General features: G+C 38.0%; 1 protein-coding gene across 1 annotated transcript in view; it reads left to right on the top strand.

The window, feature by feature from the left end:
• The first annotated feature begins 7,831 nt into the window (after positions 1 to 7,831).
• The window catches only part of LOC123874714 (hemicentin-2), a 329,775-nt gene continuing 312,753 nt past the window's right edge, over positions 7,832 to 24,853 (top strand). Inside the window, exon 1 of the mRNA XM_045920196.1 lies at positions 7,832 to 8,113. The gene's annotated coding sequence lies outside the window, so the exon portion shown is untranslated. The remainder of the gene's footprint in view (positions 8,114 to 24,853) is intronic.

Genomic DNA, 24,853 nt, shown 5'->3' with positions numbered 1-24,853 from the left:
GTCACGGAAAATTATAGAACTCCCTGAAGATTTCTAAAAAATCTAAACCCAAGTGTATACATTCCCAGGATTCATCTAATTGATACTGAGATAGTTTGCATCCCGGAGACACATATAGGGATTTTTATCCCGGAAAATCAAAGAATTCCCATAAGATGTTTAAAATACCTAAATCGGATGAAGTCGCGGGCACCATCTAATTTGATTAATTGATTTGATTTGATTTGATCTAGTAAAGTAATACCTATAGGTAACCTCAGGTTAAGTATGTACCAGTAACGCATAGATTGGCATAATGCTCCACTAACGGTAAACGATTAATTAAGTATATGTTAGTAGTAATATACCTGGGATCAATGGCTTAAACAGCTCTCGGAGGCACAAAGGGGAAGGTCCTATAGGTAAGTCGTTTCATGAGGTTGTTTGGTTGATTCTATAGATAAGTTATATAGAATATATTTATCGCTAATAAGAATAAGTACAACTTAGAGCCAATTAAATACCAATTCTTTTTAACCCCCAACCCAAAAAAAGGAGTGTTATAACTTTGACGTGTTTATCTGTGTACCTATCTGTGTACCTATCTGTGTATCTGTCATGTGGCATCGTAGCTCCTAAACGAATAAATCGATTTTAATTTTGTTTTTTTTGTTTGAAAGGTGGCTTGGTCGAGAGTGTTCCTAGCTATAATCGAAGAAAATCGGAGAAAATTGGTTCAGCCGTTTGAAAGTTATCAGCTCTTTTCTAGTTTTATTATAGAAGTTTTTATGTCGGGGGTTTTTTTAATTTTGAGTTATTGATATTAAAAATATTTTAATTTGATTTTAGATGACAAAAGACGAATTTAAGTATTTTAAAAACTGGTTGGATTACATTTCCATTTTAAAGTTTTCATCATCATCATCATTGTCATTCAGATGTCCACAGCTGGACATAGGCACTTGTAGGGACTTCCACACGCCACGGTCTTGCGCCGCCTGAATCCAGCGGCTCCCTGCGACTCGTTTGATGTCGTCTCTCAACCTAGTGGGAGGTCTTCCAACGCTGCGTTTTCCAGTGTGAGATCGCCATTCTAACACCTTGGGATCCCGATGTCTATCGGTTTTTCGAACTATGCTGCCACCACAGCTTCGTAACCAGCCAAGCTATGTCGGTTACTCAGGTTCTCCTACAAATCCCTTATTTTCAGATTTAATCACGAACTGAAACTTTAAGCATAGCCCTCTCCATCACCGGCTGAGTCACTTTGAGCATTCTTATGAGGTCTATGTTTAAAGTGATTAAAATTGCCTAAAAATAAAAAGGTAGATATTTTACATGCATAACGTCTAAATTGGAGAATTAAAACTAAGTCACTTGGTACATTTGTAAAGCGTTATCACGCGTCATATTCTGTCTTACTTATAACCGAGCACGAATTAGATATAATGCCATATGAATGCCATGTAATCCATGGTATGATGTGTTAACATTGCGCAGTTTTATCATACTTTTGGTTATCACACTAATATTATAAAAGCGAAAGTTTGTATGTTGTGTGTGTGTGTGTATGTTTGTAACTCCTTCACGCAAAAACCACTGGACGGATTTGGTCGAAATTCGGAATGGAGATAGATAGTATCCTGGATTAGCACATAGGCTACTTTTTATCCCGGAAAATCAAAGAGTTCCCACGGGATTTCGAAAAACCTAAATCCACGCGGACGAAGTCGCGGGTGTCAGCTAGTACTATATCTGATTGATTTAAAGCTGTATTATGTCGAAATGATACAAGGTGCGTGCGGGCGTTAGAACACCTGTACACAAAATGTTTTTTGTAGTTTCTATCCCAACGATTTTGCATTCGGAGACGTCTAACCGATAGCTGGATGAGACCGCTTCAAAGTAGATTGAGTCGGATCTGGATGGATCAGGCGTGTCACGAATATTACCTAAATAAAATAGAATAGTCAAGTTAGCGCTTTTATTAAAATGTATAGTAGTAAATCTAGCAATTAAAAAAATATGTACATACTTTAGCTGAGCATTCTAATACCTACTAAGTATTAGAAAACTCACCTAAACAAACACCTAAACAGACAGATAGACAAACGGACAGAAGGACTGGACGAAACTAGAAAGATTCCTTGTTTTACTACGGACCCCTAAAACATTCAACACTTAGAATTTTTTTAACTTTAAGATTCAATTATCTGCTGCAAGTGATTGATCCTATCGTAAAAAAATAATCATCTTGTGTTATTTTATTGCTTTTTTTTAGTCCACTGGCTGGAATTGTAAGTTGACACTAACAATAAGACTTTTTTCTATCTGTCTCTCCCTTTCTCTCTCGAAGTACAGATAATACCCCTAACTTTGCTAATTGGACCAACAAGCAATTCCCAAGCGTCTCCAATTGCATCGCAAACTTCGTGAAGAAACAAAAAGTTCTGCTAAAAAACCTACCGTCGGGACAAATCTCGCACACCGAGAATTAATGCAGCGTAGTTTCTTTTTCAATTTGGTAGGAGTGTTCGTTAAAAATTCAAGAGGTACCAAGGCAAGGTGCCTTAACAGTGACGCCGGATTCCGCATAAACAATACATTCTTTTTAAATGAATTTGCACACGACGCCATTTTGCATGCCAACGTGCGTTTTATCAACGCATGTATTATATCAACATCACTTACACACCTTATAGTACGCGCAAAACAAGTAGTCCAGTCTGAAGTAGGTAAAACTGAGCTGTACCATATAATTTCGAATGTATCTATTCCCTGTACAAAGGGAAAAGGTTGCAATTTTTAAAGTTCCAAAGTCAAACACATCCGATCGTTTTTCTGTGTATTTGTCACACAGTTATTTTTAAAGTCTATCTGAACGTAAAGAAAGAGCCTGCGAGGGGCAGACCTTCGTTATTTTATAAAAGCTGAAAGTTTCTCTGCGCATTGACCCCAACACAGGGAGGAAAGGTCAGTGACTATGAAGTCATTAATAGCTCAATAGAACTTACAAAATTGTAGAGTTGTTGTATAGTGTTTACTTTTATGCAATAGGTAATACAAAACACCCCTCATATTACGGTGAACTGTAATATTAACAATGAGGAAAATTTTGGGGGATATGCAAGTTTTTGCTATGAGTGAGTTACACAGCGGGTACGTTGTACGCAGGGTCTGAGTTCGTGCCGCAATTCAAAGACGATGAGTGTTATTTATCTATTAGGATTTTCTTATCTGTTTTCAGAAACGCGTCATAATAATGCAAAAATTGTGTGCATAGCTCAGCGCTTCGCTCGTCAAAGCTGACCCTTGAGAAGTTATTCAGGAATGCTTTACAAAAGTATGAAAGTAATGCATACTGTTAAAAAAAATCCAGCATGAGGAATAAATTCGCTGAAAAACGGGCGTTTACAGTTGTGGATAGTTTAAAGAAATTTTGAGTAGAAGTGATGTGGCGCGGACACGTATCTTTCCATAATATGTATAACTAACGCCATAGTTGGCATATTATGAAGAAGAAGTGTGTTTATTCCAGATATCTGCTGCTTGCCAATTATAAAACTTGACGAATATTTAAATATTAAGCATTTTTTTGGGTTGTGGATAAGGTTGTTACAAATATGTAATTGTTTTTTTTCTCACTTATCCAGACTATCCATACTTAATATTATAAATGCGAAAGTGTGTTTGTCTGTCTATCGATCTGACTGTTGGTTTTTCACGCTTCAGCAGATTGACGGATTTTGATGGGTGCAGAGGTAGAAATTGACATAGGCAACTTTTTATCCCGGAAAATTAAGTAGTTCCCATGGGCTTTAAAACTGGAGTTAAACTGTTGGGCCGTGAAAAGCTAGCAGACAGACAGACACACTTTCGCATTTATAATATTAGCATGAATTTATGGCCTTGACCTGAAAAGAGTTCTTCATAAAAATATTATTGTACCTACTAAAGTTAAGATATATTTAAATTATTTACTTTAATCATCTAATTAGTACTCTGAGTTATATTTAATAATCTCTATTGTAAAAATATTTGTGAAGAAATAAAAGGCTTTTTTATTTTATTTTTATTTTTTAATTTAATTTTATTTTAACTCAATTTATTTTGTACTACAGGATGCCCGCGGCTACGCCCGCGTGGATTTCGGTTTCCTGTAGGAACTTTTCGAATTTCCGGGATAAAAAGTAGCCTATGTCCTTCCCCAGGATGTACCCCAAGTCTGTACCAAATTTCATTAAAATCGGTTCAGCGGTTGGGCCGTGAAAACGTAGCAGACAGACAGACGATTTACGAATTATAGATGAAATTTAAACCCCCAACAGTTTTACAATTAGACCACACTCTACGGGTGGTTGAACGGGGAGAAGAGTGCGCCAGACAGAGATCGCTATATTTATCCCTGTGCCGAACAAAGAAAATAATATCGCTCCTTATCACAAAGGTCCTTTTTTACTGCAATGATTTCGATACATCACTGATTTTTACGGCTATCGACTGTTAAACGTTTTAGTATCCATAAATAACTTTATATTATGTCTTTCATTCAGTTGCTGTAATAATAACAGCAATCGAAAGATTGCGTATTGTGAGACCGATAATGTTGCCACAAAATTGCTTTTGTGCGTTGTTTCTTTGGAAGTTGACATATTTTAATTCGACTTTTGCGGGGTGGTACGCTAAGTCAGTGATCTAACTCCCCCGACAAGTGAAGGTTAACTAGAAAAGAGCTGATAACTTTCAAACGGCTAAACCGATTTTCTTGAATATAGCTAAGAACACTCTCGATCAAGCTACCTTTCAAACAAAAAAAAAAAACAAAATTAAAATAGGTTCATTAGTTTAGAAGCTACGATGCTACAGACAGATACACAGATACACAGATGCACACGTCAAACTTGTTATACAACCCCTCTTTTTGCGTCGGGGGTTAATAAATGATAGCCATCTACATGGCTGCATATTAAAATATTTTTTCATAGGAAACCTTCAATGAATTAAAAATAAACGTCAAATGTGCTTAGTTGCTATCAATCAGTGATGATCACCGAGTTAGCGAATCACTCCGTAAGAGGGTTATTAGGAGTCTACTTTGTTTCTTGAAGTTTATCGGTTTCCTCTTTATTGTCAAACTACTCATTGGGTTTTGATAAAATGGAGCGTCGTTTGGTTTATCTTAGCGTTTCACGCGAGTCATAGTTATATTATGTCATTGTTATATAGAGCCCAGCACAGGTAGACGTTAATCTGACCTTTTTCTGAAAATGCGAGAGTAGAGGTTAAATGCCATCAGAACTTCTCCAAACAAAGCTAACATCTTGAAACAAAAGATAATAATGTTACTGTGTGCATAGTACAGACTGACTGAGTAATATTTTTTATCCTAATTTCTTAAACGTCTTTGATGTAAGACCGCCAAATCAAATTAAAAAAATTGAAAATTAGTAACAAACAAATTTTTAAGTTTCTTTAAATTTTAATGCAATCCTTTTTTTAAAAAGACGCAACTTATTCTCTCTTTTATCACACTTAAGTGTGTGTGTGTGTATGTTTGTTACTCTTTCACAGAAAACTACTGGACAGATTATACCCTGGATTAGCACATAGGCTACTTTTTATTCCGGAAAGTTAAAGGGTTCCCACGGGATTTAAAAAAACCTACATCCACGCGAACAAAGTCGCGGGCATCAGCTAGTTTAAAACTAAAGTTCTGTAACAAACAAACTTTAAGTGACTTCAAAGTTCTTGAGTTTAATTTCCAGCTATCGACTCACAGATTGAGTAGATTCCTCGTAGTAAGAAGAATAGTTGTAATAAATAAGAAGAAGTATCAATTCTATCGAATTAGTAACTATCGGGCACTTGGCTCGGAGTTCTACAATATGTTCGCGCCTGCCAGCCATTCAGTCTGACGGTGACTACAGTCGCTAGACAAAATTGTCTTACGACATGCTTACCGAGTTGTGTTTGTGACCTCTTGGTAAGGCCTCCAGCCGTGGAAGCATGCAGACTGTTGGATGCATACCAAGCTACAAATGTTTATCATCACACTAATATTATAAAGGCGAAAGTTTGTATGTGTATGTGTGTGTGTGTGTATGTTTGTTACTCCTTCACGCAAAAACTACTGGACGGATTTGGCTGAAATTCGGAATGGAGATAGATAATATCCTGGATTAGCATATAGACTACTTTTTATCCCGGAAAACCAAAAAGTTCCCACGGGATTTCAAAAAACCTAAATCCCGCGGACGAAGTCGCGGGCGTCAGCTAGTTAAGCATATTGAGTATTAATTACATTTTAAGTCTTGATTCAGACCGAATGCGAATACCTCAAAATGTAGCTAATGCGCTTAGTTGAGAAATCGGAGATGTGTGTGAGATTTTCAAAGAATATACGAGATGTTCTCAAATTAGATTTTTCTAAAAATTATGTCAACCCATCGCCAGCCCTTTACTAAGCACAAGTCTCTTGTTTTCTTGGATTATAGCTGAGAACACTCTCGATCTAGCTACCTTTCAAACAAATTAAAATCAGTTCATTAGTTTAGGAGCTACGTGCCACAGACAGATACACAGATACACGCGTCAAACTTATAACACCTCTCTTTTTGAGTTAGGGGCTTAAAACGTCATGGAGAACTGTCAGACATGACAGGTTTCCTCACGGTGTTTTCCTTCACCGTTAACCAAGTAATATTTAATTTTTTAATGCCCATAACTCCAAAAAGTTGTATGCCCGGGATTGAATGATAAAAGCATTCATGGAAGTGAACTTGATGAGTTTACACATATCTTTGTCGCAAAAATACGTAATATTGTTTGTGTTAGGACAGTCGTTTGTTTACGCTCTACAGTTTAGTTCAATGTTTTCGAAGCGCATTGTAAAATGACTGAGCCATCGAAAAATTCTGGTGCATGGCATTTTTAATTGATGATGCCGTTTTGCATTGTCATCGCAAAGACAATACATTTTATTCTTTACGTTATGCAACATACGTACAGAAATATAATGAAAGTTCGTTTATTATAAGAAGCATTATAATGGTATATCTATGTACGTGTAAAATAGTAGGAATAAATATGTTTTAACTTTTAATCTATAATCAAAGCAATATAAATAGCCGGTCAAGTGCGAGTTGGACCCATTTATTTATTTTTATTTTGTTAATTCCATACCATTGAACAAGACATAAACTACGTACTCATTTAAAAAAAAATCAATTAAACTTTTACAAGTACTTTTCAATCGTCAAATTCATCTACAACTGGTTCTGTTCAACTGGAATGCTTTCCCTACCGAAAAATATCAGCAAGAAACTCTTAACTCTTAACAAATTATTCCTGATGAGTATTAAATATTTGCATGCTTATGAAGTAGAATATGAAGATCGCTTATACTTAATTATATCATATTTAACATCAACTCATATTCAGCAAATAAATTTCGTTTCATTTCTTACTTTTGACTTTTATTTTGGTTTTTTATTATTTGCTGTTACAAATATAAAAATAAATACGCAGTCTGTGAAAATTCTACTCTCTACCTCAAGCTCTACCTAATCGTTCATGACATAAACAGATGTGACAGACGTACGAACAGCGGAGGCTTAGTAATAGAGTCTCTTTGGCATCTTCCGGGTATGGAACCCTACAACATAAGTTTTGAAGAAATGAGTGTAATTAAATAGCAGTTTTCCAGTCATTCCGAGGTAAAGGAGCAGGTAAAGGCTTTGCGTTTTGGAAAAACTTATACTTTTCAATAACTTTAATAACGTAGACGTCACATTGCGCCGAAACGGGAGGGGTGGGGTCGCCGCGGCGGCAGTCGTAGCCCGTGCGTAGCTCGTAGCGCTACGCCGTAGCTGATACGATCGTATGCAGTGAAGTGCCGACCTGTAATAGTCGTGCATTACTGTAATTCGCGGTACACTTGTAATTTTTGTGCGTGTATGGAGTGTGGTGTAAGTGCTTGTGCGAAAGGTTCTCTATTATAGAGTCAACCTTTGTTATGCGTTATGTACGAGTAGAATTTGTGTGATGTTGACTTGTCATGACACATTTTTTGTGACTGAGCTTTTGAAGCGAAATTTTTTATTCAGCTTCATGAATGCTATGAATTTTCACTAAGGTACGTATTGTTTGCTGGAGTTTTATAACCGTGTACTGCTTTTATAATGATGTTTCCCTTAATGATGTCGAGTATGAGCTGTAATAAACTCGTATGTTTAGAAAATTAACATACGACAGTTTGAATCAACTTCTTTATACTTAACTACGGATATTTTTAACAGAAATACTAACTGATATCAGTATTATATTAAGTACATGATTAAAATAGTTGAACTTTTAAGAGGATTTTAATGCGGTTTTCACCGTGATTTGGAATATTTCAATGTTGAAATTATGTGGATATATTACGTGCATTCACATTTATTGCGGACGGAGTCACGGAGACCGGCTTGTATTAAAATAATAGGTATATTTTTAAATATAAATATTATCTACACAGAGCTGCAAGAAAAAGGCAGCCAGTAACTAAACGTTTACAAAATATTTTAGCGTTTTTATTTAAGGATTCATTTTTTTTCCTTGTTTTATTCCTTGTAGAGCAAGTTTTATTCCTTGTGGAGCAAGTTTTATTCCTTATGGAGACTCAGCCTAGTAAAACACAAGCTCTACTGGTCATCGTCCCTTTTAGTACATTCAGTCTTTCTGGGAATATATCCCCTATGGAGAGACCTCTGTGCTCATTCAACCTAATAATATTCCTACCTAATACTATTACTTATGAAGATATAAGGCGTCTTACACACGCTCAATACTAAAGTTCATTAAATTCAAATAAAATTTTTGCACTACTGTCGTATCTACTTTTAGAACAAGTTTTACGCTATTGAGACGATAGGGGTAACTCTGGTTAACGATGGTTAAGTTGCTTTAAAAAATTATATCTGCATAGCTAACAACTAATAATCATAATCGTAATTAATTATTAATTGCAAATACACATTTTACAATAGGTGGTACCAAAGTTTACATAACACAAATCTAAATCAAATCGGCAGAACTGTTGGTGTTTTCCGTAGCACTTTTCATGAAAATTCATCCATGTACTCACATTTAAATTTACTTGATTTACTTCACTTGATTTACTATTGTGTTGTGAAGATTGAACATGCATAAGATGCCTAACGCGCTCAGATCCGAAATGAAGGATGGTGCTCATTAATGTAAGATGCCTCTCTTTGTATGTGTACTATTGCTCTATTTCCCCCATTATTTCCCCTACACGTGCTACTCTACATTTTTATACTCTCTGATGCTAGATGGATAAATATTACACAAAACATTGTATTTTAACGTAATCGGTCGTTAAGTTTAGGTATGGCTTTGAACACTATGAAGACGGATTAAAGTTTTGAAATTGCTAAATAACTAAAGATAATATTATATGGAACAAAGGTAATCTGAGGAACAAAGTATGAACCTGCATTGTTTGTATCGTTGTTGTCAACCAATAGATGTCCATTGCTGGGCATAGATCTCATAAGGGAATTCCCACACGCCGCGGTATTACGCCGCCTGCCCAGCGTCTCGTTAGATGTTGCCTGTTTATATAGTGGGGAGTCTGCTAATGCTGTGTTTTCTGATAGGAGGTTGCCATTGTAGCACCTTGGGATCCCCACGTATTGATCTTTCGAATTATGTGCCCCAACCATTGCTACGTATACTTCCGTTTCGTGACCCGTTGAGCTGTGTGGGTTACTCTGATTATCTTCGGATCTCCTCATTTCCAATTTTATCTCAGAGAGAAACTCCGAGCGAAGCTCTCTCGTATAGCTAACGAACATATCTCGGATCGGTATGTCATCACTGTTAACAATGTTTTACAATCACTGTTCGAAGACTTTGGTCAATAGGTCTGTGGGATTCAAAGTAGTTTTTGCCATAATCTCAAAGATCTTCCTGGCCCAGTGGTGAGCACTGTGGTCTTGTATGTTGAAAGTCCCGAGATTGATTCCCGGTAGCAGCCAAAATAATTTGAAAATTCTGGTCTGGTGGGAGGCTTCAGCTGATTAACAGTCAGCACCCAACCAGCAAAAACACGCCACCAAGCGATTAAGTATTATGGATCATATTAAATTGCCACACCTTTTTCAAGTTTGCCCATTTCCAGCTTAGATTGCTTCTTCACCTACCAACAAGTGAGTCCACAGTCCGTTTTAAAGTGACCAGTAGATATTTTTTTCAATATGAAACAAATAAATAAATTTTTCTTCCTGTTATCACTCACCATCGGGAGATTCCGTTGTCAGACCCAAACCTGTCATCAATAAAAAAAACATAGAAAAGGTATTCACCAAACAATGCTTAAAGATAACATTTTCAGGAATATTTTCTTTTCTCTGAAAGGCTCCCCACTGCGGCTTATTGTTTTACGCAGGCTCTTGGTACCCACTCGCCTGACATTTATAGGCTCTGTTGGAAGCACAATGGGAAACATTTGATTAAGGGTACGGACAAAGAAAAATGTATAAGCACTTATATTTAATTGGGAGTAGGTAGGCGTAACGTTTTCATACTGTATTTTTAATGTTACATTATGATGGCGTGGGCTCGCTATGTTTAGGTAAAAATTATAAAAAATAGTCTTCATCATCCCAGTTTATAAGTGAGTTTTTGTTTCAGAAGCAAAGTTGTAATGGTACATAATGTCGTTCGTTTTTAAAGCTCGATATGAAAAGTTAGTTATTTTATTTAGTTTTTTATAGATATAGTACAAGATTAGAAGCCAAACACTACACTGCTACGGCAGATTTGTTTTTCTTGTCATAAAAATATCATTGATTAGAGATCGGGTTTGAACAGTTACGTCAAAAATAAGCTCTTACAGTTCTTTGTGTTTTTTCTGGTTTTCACTGAAAACCAGTACAAATACATCAGTATTCACAAACGTTAGGTAGCATGACGTCTATGAGTACATATTATGTACTCGTAACTACTCCAAATGCATGCAAAAGGGAAAGGCAAACCCTTAACAAAAAGTAACAGGCAACACTGTTCTAAGAATCGATGCAAGATAGTGTTTGTGAATATGGAAGAAAGCTTCTAAAATCGTTCCCAAATCTACCTCTATCTATCAATAAGGCTGCCTTTGTATACAATTTTTCTTAGTTTTTTCTGTTTAGTCTTTTTGTGTTGATTTATTCATGTTTTGTGGCAATAAAGTTTAATCTATCTATCTATCTACCAAAACCAAAAACACCATTATGTTTCGAAAAACAGTAGTTGCGAACACACAAAAAATTACCAAACAAACACATGAACGATTACTACACGTAGTGAGTTACACAGATTTTGCTTTGCAACTTCAAAGGACCAAGCCAACCGTGCAGAAACTTGGCTTCCCGCTTTAATAATAAATTTTGGGTCTCGCCTAATTTCCATTCCAGTAAATCTAAAGGTGTTGGATTTACAATTAATTTCCAAGTTGAATAAGTAATAAGAATTCTTCTCTTCTCGAATTATTCTACTCTCTTGTCAACCAAGTTTATAATTAATTCTTCTTCAACGTTACCTCATTAAGAGTCGTGATCCTCTTTGTCAACAATGTTTAAAAGGCTCACCAGATAGTATGAGATCTTAAGTCTTTGGAAAGAACCTTAGATGTTGATCTGGATAACCTGCACTCGTCCTCTGCTTCTCCTTTTCTCTTATGGCTGGCTATACCTTCGTAGGCGTTCCAATTTATCAAGCCTTATCATATCACTTGATGTTATTAAGTGGAGACTAACAGCTGTTCTCAACGTCTTCATCTACGTAGATTTTCTATATTCTAATCCGATCAAACATTTGTGTCACAAAAATAGTCTATTCCCGACTCTAGAATCGCTTTCCATTTACTAGGTAATATTGGTTAATTTTTATATTTGAAAATATTCTGTTCTTTATATAAAAAAATCATAACAAAATTGAGTTTTCTTGTAAGATACATTTATTTTTGTGTCATATTTAAGCAGATCATATTTTATTAAATAAATAATCTGGTACATAAACTCATTTACTCTTTTGTCGAATTAATTATTATTTGATGAGGTATCTGAGAGTTTGAGTAACAAAAATATTAATTAGGCATATTAGTCAGAAGGCTTCAACCGTGTCAGACTTTTGCTGTTCTGGAGTCTGTAGTATGTAAAAGTGTTTAATTATTAATGAGAAAACAAAATTATTCACTTATTTTCTTATTATAATAATTCTCATGGGCTTCCATTGTCAAACAGTAATTAATTGTTTATATTCTATACCTACTATATTTTAAAAAGCCCGTATTTGTTATGTTGTTGGCCTTAAATAATTTAAGCTTTTAGTTCAATAAGGCTAACCTCACGCCGTCCGTTTTTATCCCCCAGGTTTTGTTCGTGTAGTGTACCTTTAATTTAACCCCCGACCCAAAAAGAGGGGTGTTATAAGTTTGACGCGTATATCTGTCTGTGGCATCGTAGCTCCTAAACTAATAAACCGATTTTAATTTAGTTTTTTTTTTTGCTTGAAACGTAATAATCGAGAGTGTTCTTAGATTTATAATCCAAGAAAATTGGTTCAGCCTTTTGAAAGTTATCAGTTGTTTTCTAGTTACTGTAACCTTCACTTATCGGGGGTGTTATAAATTTTTAATTTGCACTTGTTTAAATGTTTATCACATTGCAAGAGCTAAGTACTTAGTGTATTTGTAACATGTAGTCTTTTGAAAGGAGTGTCTCCTGAGATTCTTGCCGATTATTTTCAATAGAATCTGCTCTCTAATGGAAGCGTCTAAGCAGCAACACAATGTAGTTCAATCTACTTAACCAGTGTCATGTAGTTTTGTGTAGGTACAAATGGTGCAAACTATGAACTATCAAGTAAATACTAATGTAACTAGTATCACCTAGTATGGTTAGAGTGAAATATTTTCAAGCAATCTGAAATCCCCTCAATTTCTTTGTGACACTTTTTACATAGAGCCCAAAATTCAACTGCTTATGGCTTTTATTTAATTTTCATATAATTTTCATCTTCTTCGATCTTCAATATTTATCAAAGATAATTATCAAATTATCTATTTATCTTGCTAATTATTATTAAAGACAATTATCACAAACCCTGGTCGAAGTACCTAAATAAAGATAAATTCAAGTTCTTATCAAAAAAATTACTTCACTCTTACTCCAGCTGTATGCGTCAGTCATGCGTCAGTTCTAACAAAACGATTCAATGATACGCGCAAAAATTGTCATCACATCTTCTTCTTCTTCTTCTTTCTTAGCGTTTGTTAATCCATTGTTGGACATAGGCCTCCTCACGTGCACGCCATTCCTCTCGGTGTTGTGCGAGCCTCCTCCAAGTCTTTTATCACATGTCATCACATATCATCAATAAAAAGTCGTTAGATTCTTAGTTTTAATAATGAATTATTCGAGTTCTTTACTGAAGTAATAACATCTGATTACTTTTGTTTGTAAACAAAATGGTTTACTGTTCGAAACTTTGCGATTGTTGGTTTACTTAGTAGGTACAAGTGGCTACTATAAATCGTGGAGATTCTATAATTTGTTCTCTTGGCTCAAATCAAGTTTTGCTTACGTACCTAGCTACTGTTCGTAGTTGTAGTAAATACACTAACTACTCAAATACATATACTTCATTTTCTTGTAGACTAACTTAACCGGCGCTGTTAAGAACAAAGTCGTTAGAAACTCACTAGTTGCTCTTTTTAATTATGATAAAATTTAATTACAAAATCGATGGTTAACAAGAGAGTACGCATACAATGTTGTGAAGTAACAACGTGATCCATACACTCTACGTATGCCGTCTTAGCATAAATATATTATCCCAAACAAAAACATTTCATGTGAAAAATAAGAGTCAGTTCCTATCAAAAAGTTTCGGCCATTAAAAGTAGTGATATCAAAAATTATGGCCAGTTCTTTGCTAGGCTCGGTAAATGGAACCATACAGTTTTATATGCTGTATCTTCTTCGACCACCTTCAAGCTGTCATCGCATTCATAGGATCCTGTTAAAATGTGTTTAAATAATTTATGTCTTAATATTAACACCACAATTTGAAGCTCATTTGGATTGGCAATGGTTTTCTTGTTTTCAGCTTGACAACATTTTTGTATTCCTTTCAATTTTGCCAAGAAAACCATTGCCAGTTCCAAATGAACTTCAAATTGTGGTGTTAATATTAAGACATAAATTATTTAAACACATTTTAACAGGATCCTATGAATGCGATGACAGCTTGAAGTTGGTCGAAGAAGATACACCATATAAAACTGTATGGTTCCATTTACCGAGCCTAGCAAAGAACTGGCCATAATTTTTGATATCACTACTTTTAATGGCCGAAACTTTTTGATAGGAACTGACTCTTATTTTTCACATGAAATGTTTTTGTTTGGGATCTCACTTCTTTTTTCTAAGTATTTCAATTAATGCAATAAGTATAATCCGCACTGGCCCAGCGTGACAGACTACGGCCTAAACCCTTCTTATTCTGAGAGGTCAGAGGAGACCTGGTGCTCAGTAGTAGGCCGGCGATGGGTTGTGTTCAATGACGTCATAAGACCGTGTTATAGGCATGAACGTATTATATGTAATACAAATTGCAACTATCGCGTCCTCAATCGTTCTTAACGCCATCTAGTGACACATAATAGAACTAACTTTTGTAGTTAAAATTTTGAATAATCCAAACTATATTTGACCGAGATTAGCAAGGTTGATTGAAACCTCAAACCTTTTAGCTCACAGACACAACAATAGTATAATAGTATTTTCTAGTTTTAAGTTTAGTTAATATTTAAGTTTAATTGTATCTTTATTTTTATTCTTGTTTTTTTGTTTTTGTGTGTGATTCTGTAATTGAGCTAAATAAACCTTTATTTTTTTTATTTTTTTATTTTAAACCTCCAAACTCGGCCACCCATCCATTTTCTGAGTTGGGTCAAGGTTTCTTATCCACATATAATAAAAATAGCTACATCCACAGAGAAAGTTTTTGAAAATTGGATGAAGTCGCAGGATAAGCTAGTACTTAGTAGGTACCTACATATTGTTCTAAAATTGTGTGTGTGTAACAAATTGATCTAAAACTTACAATTTAAACTGACTATTTTGGTCCATATCTCTTATACTACTGATCCGGTTTTGATGATACTTTCACAGTTCCATAAGTTGAAAGATACTTAATCCAATTATTATAAAAGAATTATTGCAATTCGATGCACAGTTTCGGAGAGATTCATAGACAAACATACAAACACACACACACACACACACGCTTATGAAGTTTGGCACCTCTGCTTAGAAGCCTAATAATAAATAATGTTAATATGTAATAGCGCCTACCTCTATCTAGGACCATAGGCGTATTATTACTTACCTACCTACTTTAATTTTATTAGAACCAAAGACCAGTTAAGATTGACCCCTTACGAGAAATCTTAAAACGCCTATCTTCCTAAATAGTGCACCGATTTTGATGAATCAAAAACTAAATACAGTTCCAAATAAAGTGAAATACGATTTCTAAGACAAAATTAGAATCTGTTACGTATAATTTGTGTTATGTAGGCACAGACAAATTTTCACATATCTTTTAATTGGTCGGTGTTTTATGCAACTTTTCGACATTTTTCGATTTTTTCCTTTGTTTATATACTAAGACTCATAATTGTACCAAATTTCAACTTTCCACGTACACGGGAAGTGCGTCATAATTTTGGTCAGTCAGTGAGTAGGTCTAGGTCTTAATTTTTGCAATTTTCAGACCTCTGTATCTAAGAAATGGTTAAACGTAAAAATTTGAAACTTACAATTTATCGTTAAATCCACGAGCTTAGCTTATATTTCAAATTTCGTAAGATTATCATCACGCGAACCAGAGTTATGAGGGGGGTCAAAACAGCGCGAAATGTTTCGTGTAAATATACTTACTGCGCGCTTAGGCCGGAACTGCCTGACGCACTCCGTGCGTCTCGATACAAGTTTAAAAAATCTATTAAAAGTATGCTCCCGAAAAAAGTTTATTATACAATCGAAGATTATCTAAATGACAAAAAAGCTTGGATTTGACTCGCAATACACGGCGCTGCAATTGCTTGTATACAGTATGGCATATTATTGTAAATTGAATATGTACTTGAAAAGAGCAACCGCCGAGTTTCTTACTGGTTCTTCTCGGTAGGAACGGCATTCCGAACCAGTGGTAGATTTTTTGACGATTCAAAAGTACTTGTAAAAGTTTAATTGAATAAAAACATTTTGAATTTGAATTTGAATTTATAATATTCTTACAATAATGCGATCCCTTAAGAACTTCTTTTCTCTACCAAATCTTAAGGTAAGTATAGGTATCTATCTTTAGCTGTGACGGATTCCGTGCTAACGTAGAGCCTTAGAGCAAACTTCAAACATTATTATGGCACTGCAGGGACTATTATTTTTCCATCCCGCACGGAGACTACTTCACACTGTGAAAGCTACTCGCCCACCCACTTCTAGTGCCATATAAATCTATTCACCTTACTACATACACTGACTTCTTTATCATGAATCTGAAGAAACAAGAAGGGTCTCTCCGTCACTCGCTCTATACAAACGTAGTTTCAATTTCATTTGAATATTAAGCAACCAAAGTCCATGAAATTTTGCAGACATATTCTAGAAACTAATATCTATGCTTGTGGTAGTCCAGATTTCTGTTAAAATATTCGGTTTCAAAGTAACGCGGTCTTAAAAATTCACATACAAATCTTTGAGCCCCTGTAATTTTAAAACTACATATTTTTAGAAAAATCTAAAACACCACAGGCACAGATATAAGTTTCTAGAATATGTCGGCAAAATTTCATGGACTTTGGTTGCTTAATATTCAAATGAAATTGGAACTACGATTGTATGGAGTAAATTATGGAGAGAGAAGATTCACTTCTTGTTTCTAATACGCACTGCTAGAATATGGCATGACCTTCAGGTTTTAATTTCATAAGTTAAAATTCATATGCCTAATTATGAAACAGTATTATTAACCAATACATAGTTGTTTACAAAAATATAGTTTAAGGACGTCTTTGCAAAATGAATAGGTATCAAAATTGCACTACTACATAAGTACACCGCCCACACGCACACAGCTGCGTCAAAATGAGTGAATCGACTTGATTTTGATACTTTGATATTTTTATTTTATTTTATATTTGGTCATCTATTTTTTTTTTTAACAGTTTTTTTTTTAAAATATGTATCTTGACAATAATACAGTAAGTAGAACAGTGACAACAGACTAAGGGTCTGATGATGAAATATTTCACCATGATTTCTTGGCAATGAACAACATTTCCATGCTTATGAAATTATGAGCTCCTACTATGACTAAAATAATCTGAGAAGGATAGCATTACATTACCTCCCGACTTGATGAAATTGCATACTTTGGAACCTACTACTGGAACTCAGAGACAAATAGAGCTAGGTGTTTCGAGTTTGGGCTCATTTTCTTAGTCATGATGAGATCTTACCTCCGGATTTGTGGAGTGACCTGATGGTATACCTCGGAAGTCACTATTGGAACTCGGAGACGAATAGAGCTAGGTGTTTCGAGTTTGGGCTCATTTTCTTAGTCATGATGAGATCTTACCTCCGGATTTGTGGAGTGACCTGATGGTATACCTCGGAAGTCACTATTGGAACTCGGAGACGAATAGAGCTAGGTGTTTCGAGTTTGGGCTCATTTTCTTAGTCATGATGAGATCTTACCTCCGGATTTGTGGAGTGACCTGATGGTATACCTCGAAAGTCACTATTGGAACTCGGAGACGAATAGAGCTAGGTGTTTCGAGTTTGGGCTCATTTTCTTAGTCATGATGAGATCTTACCTCCGGATTTGTGGAGTGACCTGATGGTATACCTCGGAAGTCACTATTGGAACTCGGAGACGAATAGAGCTAGGTGTTTCGAGTTTGGGCTCATTTTCTTAGTCATGATGAGATCTTACCTCCGGATTTGTGGAGTGACCTGATGGTATACTTTGGAAGTCACTATTGGAACTCGGAGACGAATAGAGCTAGGTGTTTCGAGTTTGCACTCATTTTCTTAGTCATGATGAGATCTTACCTCCGGATTTGTGGAGTGACCTGATGGTATCCTCGGAAGTCACTATTGGAACTCGGAGACGAATAGAGCTAGGTGTTTCGAGTTTGGGCTCATTTTCTTAGTCATGAAGAGATCTTACCTCCGGATTTGTGGAGTGACCTGATGGTACACCTCGGAAGTCACTATTGGAACTCGGAGACGAATAGAGCTAGGTGTTTCGAGTTTGGGCTCATTTTCTTAGTCATGATGAGATCTTACCTCCGGATTTGTGGAGTGACCTGATGGTATACCTCGGAAGTCACTATTGGAACTCGGAGACGAATAGAGCTAGGTGTTTCGAGTTTGGGCTCATTTTCTTAGTCATGATGAGATCTTACCTCCGGATTTGTGGAGTGACCTGATGGTATACCTCGAAAGTCACTATTGGAACTCGGAGACGAATAGAGCTAGGTGTTTCGAGTTTGGGCTCATTTTATTAGTCATGATGAGATCTTACCTCCGGATTTGTGGAGTGACCTGATGGTATACCTCGGAAGTCACTATTGGAACTCGGAGACGAATAGAGCTAGGTGTTTCGAGTTTGGGCTCATTTTCTTAGTCATGATGAGATCTTACCTCCGGATTTGTGGAGTGACCTGATGGTATACTTTGGAAGTCACTATTGGAACTCGAAGACGAATAGAGCTAGGTGTTTCGAGTTTGAACTCATTTTCTTAGTCATGATGAGATCTTACCTCCGGATTTGTGGAGTGACCTGATGGTATCATCGGAAGTCACTATTGGAACTCGGAGACGAATAGAGCTAGGTGTTTCGAGTTTGGGCTCATTTTCTTAGTCATGAAGAGATCTTACCTCCGGATTTGTGGAGTGACCTGATGGTATACCTCGGAAGTCACTATTGGAACTCGGAGACGAATAGAGCTAGGTGTTTCGAGTTAGGGCTCATTTTCTTAGTCATGATGAGATCTTACCTCCGGATTTGTGGAGTGACCTGATGGTATACCTCGGAAGTCACTATTGGAACTCGGAGACGAATAGAGCTAGGTATTTCGAGTTTGGGCTCATTTTCTTAGTCATGATGAGATCTTACCTCCGGATTTGTGGAGTGACCTGATGGTATACCTCGAAAGTCACTATTGGAACTCGGAGACGAATAGAGCTAGGTGTTTCGAGTTTGGGCTCATTTTCTTAGTCATGATGAGATCTTGCCTCCGGATTTGTGGAGTGACCTGATGGTATACCTCGGAAGTCACTATTGGAACTCGGAGACGAATAGAGCTAGGTGTTTCGAGTTTGGGCTCATTTTCTTAGTCATGATGAGATCTTACCTCCGGATTTGTGGAGTGACCTGATGGTATACCTCGAAAGTCACTATTGGAACTCGGAGACGAATAGAGCTAGGTGTTTCGAGTTTGGGCTCATTTTCTTAGTCATGATGAGATCTTACCTCCGGATTTGTGGAGTGACCTGATGGTATACCTCGGAAGTCACTATTGGAACTCGGAGACGAATAGAGCTAGGTGTTTCGAGTTTGGGCTCATTTTCTTAGTCATGATGAGATCTTACCTCCGGATTTGTGGAGTGACCTGATGGTATACCTCGAAAGTCACTATTGGAACTCGGAGACGAATAGAGCTAGGTGTTTCGAGTTTGGGCTCATTTTCTTAGTCATGATGAGATCTTACCTCCGGATTTGTGGAGTGACCTGATGGTATACCTCGGAAGCCACTATTGGAACTCGGAGACGAATAGAGCTAGGTTTTTCGAGTTTGAGCTCATTTTCTTAGTCATGATGAGATCTTACCTCCGGATTTGTGGAGTGACCTGATGGTATACCTCGGAAGTCACTATTGGAACTCGGAGACGAATAGAGCTAGGTGTTTCGAGTTTGGGCTCGTTTTGTTAGTTATGACGAGATTATACCTTGAAACTTGTTGGAGTGCTCTGAAGGTATACTTCAAAAGCCACTATTGGACTTTCGAGTCGAGTAGAGTTAGATGTTATGAGTTTGAGCTCGTTTTGTAAGTTCCAATAGTGACTTCCGAGGTATACCATCAGGTCACTCCACAAATCCGGAGGTATGATCTCATCATGACTAAGAAAATGAGCCCGAACTCGAAACAGCTAGCTTTATTCGTCTCCGAGTTCCAATAGTGACATCCGAGGTATACCATCAGGTCAGTTCACGAATCCGGAGGTAACATCTCATCATGACTAAGAAAATGAGCTCAAACTCGAAACACCTAGCTCTATTCGTCTCCGAGTTCCAATAGTGACTTCCGAGGTATACCATCAGGTCACTCCACAAATCCGGAGGTAAGATCTCATCATGACTAAGAAAATGAGCTCAAACTCGAAAAACCTAGCTCTATTCATCTCCGAGTTCCAATAGTGGCTTCCGAGGTATACTATCAGGTCACTCCACAAATCCGGAGGTAAGATCTCATCATGACTAAGAAAATGAGCCCAAACTTGAAACACCTAGCTCTATTCGTCTCCGAGTTCCAATAGTGACTTCCGAGGTATACCATCAGGTCACTCCACAAATCCGGAGGTAAGATCTCATCATGACTAAGAAAATGAGCCCAAACTCGAAACACCTAGCTCTATTCGTCTCCGAGTTCCAATAGTGACTTCCGAGTTATACCATCAGGTCACTCCACAAATCCGGAGGTAAGATCTCATCATGACTAAGAAAATGAGCCCAAACTCGAAACACCTAGCTCTATTCGTCTCCGAGGTCCAATAGTGACTTCCGAGGTATACCATCAGGTCTCTCCACAAATCCGGAGGTAAGATCTCATCATGACTAAGAAAATGAGCCCAAACTCGAAACACCTAGCTCTATTCGTCTCCGAGTTCCAATAGTGACTTCCGAGGTATACCATCAGGTCACTCCACAAATCCGGAGGTAAGATCTCATCATGACTAAGAAAATGAGCCCAAACTCGAAACACCTAGCTCTATTCGTCTCCGAGTTCCAATAGTGACTTCCGAAGTATACCATCAGGTCACTCCACAAATCCAGAGGTAAGATCTCATCATGTCTAAGAAAATGAGCCCAAACTCGAAACACCTAGCTCTATTCGTCTCCGAGTTCCAATAGTGATTTCCGAGGTATACCATCAGGTCACTCCACAAATCCGGAGGTAAGATCTCATCATGACTAAGAAAATGAGCCCAAACTCGAAACACCTAGCTCTATTCGTCTCCGAGGTCCAATAGTGACTTCCGAGGTATACCATCAGGTCTCTCCACAAATCCGGAGGTAAGATCTCATCATGACTAAGAAAATGAGCCCAAACTCGAAACACCTAGCTCTATTCGTCTCCGAGTTCCAATAGTGACTTCCGAGGTATACCATCAGGTCACTCCACAAATCCGGAGGTAAGATCTCATCATGACTAAGAAAATGAGCCCAAACTCGAAACACCTAGCTCTATTCGTCTCCGAGTTCCAATAGTGACTTCCGAGGTATACCATCAGGTCACTCCACAAATCCAGAGGTAAGATCTCATCATGTCTAAGAAAATGAGCCCAAACTCGAAACACCTAGCTCTATTCGTCTCCGAGTTCCAATAGTGATTTCCGAGGTATACCATCAGGTCACTCCACAAATCCGGAGGTAAGATCTCATCATGACTAAGAAAATGAGCCCAAACTCGAAACACCTAGCTCTATTCGTCTCCGAGTTCCAATAGTGACTTCCGAGGTATACCATCAGGTCACTCCACAAATCCGGAGGTAAGATCTCATCATGACTAAGAAAATGAGCCCAAACTCGAAACACCTAGCTCTATTCGTCTCCGAGTTCCAATAGTGACTTCCGAGGTATACCATCAGGTCACTCCACAAATCCGGAGGTAAGATCTCATCATGACTAAGAAAATGAGCCCAAACTCGAAACACCTAGCTCTATTCGTCTCCGAGTTCCAATAGTGACTTCCGAGGTATACCATCAGGTCACTCCACAAATCCGGAGGTAAGATCTCATCATGATTAAGAAAATGAGCCCAAACTCGAAACACCTAGCTTTATTCGTCTCCGAGTTCCAATAGTGACTTCCGAGGTATACCATCAGGTCACTCCACAAATCCGGAGGTAAGATCTCATCATGACTAAGAAAATGAGCCCAAACTCAAAACACCTAGCTCTATTCGTCTCCGAGTTCCAATAGTGACTTCCGAGGTATACCATCAGGTCACTCCACAAATCCGGAGGTAAGATCTCATCATGACTAAGAAAATGAGCCCAAACTCGAAACACCTAGCTCTATTCGTCTCCGAGGTCCAATAGTGACTTCCGAGGTATACCATCAGGTCTCTCCACAAATCCGGAGGTAAGATCTCATCATGACTAAGAAAATGAGCCCAAACTCGAAACACCTAGCTCTATTCGTCTCCGAGTTCCAATAGTGACTTCCGAGGTATACCATCAGGTCACTCCACAAATCCGGAGGTAAGATCTCATCATGACTAAGAAAATGAGCCCAAACTCGAAACACCTAGCTCTATTCGTCTCCGAGTTCCAATAGTGACTTCCGAGGTATACCATCAGGTCACTCCACAAATCCAGAGGTAAGATCTCATCATGTCTAAGAAAATGAGCCCAAACTCGAAACACCTAGCTCTATTCGTCTCCGAGTTCCAATAGTGATTTCCGAGGTATACCATCAGGTCACTCCACAAATCCGGAGGTAAGATCTCATCATGACTAAGAAAATGAGCCCAAACTCGAAACACCTAGCTCTATTCGTCTCCGAGTTCCAATAGTGACTTCCGAGGTATACCATCAGGTCACTCCACAAATCCGGAGGTAAGATCTCATCATGACTAAGAAAATGAGCCCAAACTCGAAACACCTAGCTCTATTCGTCTCCGAGTTCCAATAGTGACTTCCGAGGTATACCATCAGGTCACTCCACAAATCCGGAGGTAAGATCTCATCATGACTAAGAAAATGAGCCCAAACTCGAAACACCTAGCTCTATTCGTCTCCGAGTTCCAATAGTGACTTCCGAGGTATACCATCAGGTCACTCCACAAATCCGGAGGTAAGATCTCATCATGATTAAGAAAATGAGCCCAAACTCGAAACACCTAGCTTTATTCGTCTCCGAGTTCCAATAGTGACTTCCGAGGTATACCATCAGGTCACTCCACAAATCCGGAGGTAAGATCTCATCATGACTAAGAAAATGAGCCCAAACTCAAAACACCTAGCTCTATTCGTCTCCGAGTTCCAATAGTGACTTCCGAGGTATACCATCAGGTCACTCCACAAATCCGGAGGTAAGATCTCATCATGACTAAGAAAATGAGCCCAAACTCGAAACACCTAGCTCTATTCGTCTCCGAGGTCCAATAGTGACTTCCGAGGTATACCATCAGGTCTCTCCACAAATCCGGAGGTAAGATCTCATCATGACTAAGAAAATGAGCCCAAACTCGAAACACCTAGCTCTATTCGTCTCCGAGTTCCAATAGTGACTTCCGAGGTATACCATCAGGTCACTCCACAAATCCGGAGGTAAGATCTCATCATGACTAAGAAAATGAGCCCAAACTCGAAACACCTAGCTCTATTCGTCTCCGAGTTCCAATAGTGACTTCCGAGGTATACCATCAGGTCACTCCACAAATCCAGAGGTAAGATCTCATCATGTCTAAGAAAATGAGCCCAAACTCGAAACACCTAGCTCTATTCGTCTCCGAGTTCCAATAGTGATTTCCGAGGTATACCATCAGGTCACTCCACAAATCCGGAGGTAAGATCTCATCATGACTAAGAAAATGAGCCCAAACTCGAAACACCTAGCTCTATTCGTCTCCGAGTTCCAATAGTGACTTCCGAGGTATACCATCAGGTCACTCCACAAATCCGGAGGTAAGATCTCATCATGACTAAGAAAATGAGCCCAAACTCGAAACACCTAGCTCTATTCGTCTCCGAGTTCCAATAGTGACTTCCGAGGTATACCATCAGGTCACTCCACAAATCCGGAGGTAAGATCTCATCATGACTAAGAAAATGAGCCCAAACTCGAAACACCTAGCTCTATTCGTCTCCGAGTTCCAATAGTGACTTCCGAGGTATACCATCAGGTCACTCCACAAATCCGGAGGTAAGATCTCATCATGACTAAGAAAATGAGCCCAAACTCGAAACACCTAGCTCTATTCGTCTCCGAGTTCCAATAGTGACTTCCGAGGTATACCATCAGGTCACTCCACAAATCCGGAGGTAAGATCTCATCATTACTAAGAAAATGAGCCCAAACTCGAAACACCTAGCTCTATTCGTCTCCGAGTTCCAATAGTGACTTCCGAGGTATACCATCAGGTCACTCCACAAATCCGGAGGTAAGATCTCATCATGACTAAGAAAATGAGCCCAAACTCGAAACACCTAGCTCTATTCGTCTCCGAGTTCCAATAGTGACTTCCGAGGTATACCATCAGGTCACTCCACAAATCCGGAGGTAAGATCTCATCATTACTAAGAAAATGAGCCCAAACTCGAAACACCTAGCTCTATTCGTCTCCGAGTTCCAATAGTGACTTCCGAGGTATACCATCAGGTCACTCCACAAATCCGGAGGTAAGATCTCATCATGACTAAGAAAATGAGCCCAAACTCGAAACACCTAGCCCTATTCGTCTCCGAGTTCCAATAGTGACTTTCGAGGTATACCATCAGGTCACTCCACAAATCCGGAGGTAAGA

Source organism: Maniola jurtina, chromosome 19, assembly GCF_905333055.1.
Source record: "Maniola jurtina chromosome 19, ilManJurt1.1, whole genome shotgun sequence".
Lineage (NCBI taxonomy): Eukaryota > Metazoa > Arthropoda > Insecta > Lepidoptera > Nymphalidae > Maniola > Maniola jurtina.
This window is presented reverse-complemented; position numbering and strand designations above follow the sequence as displayed.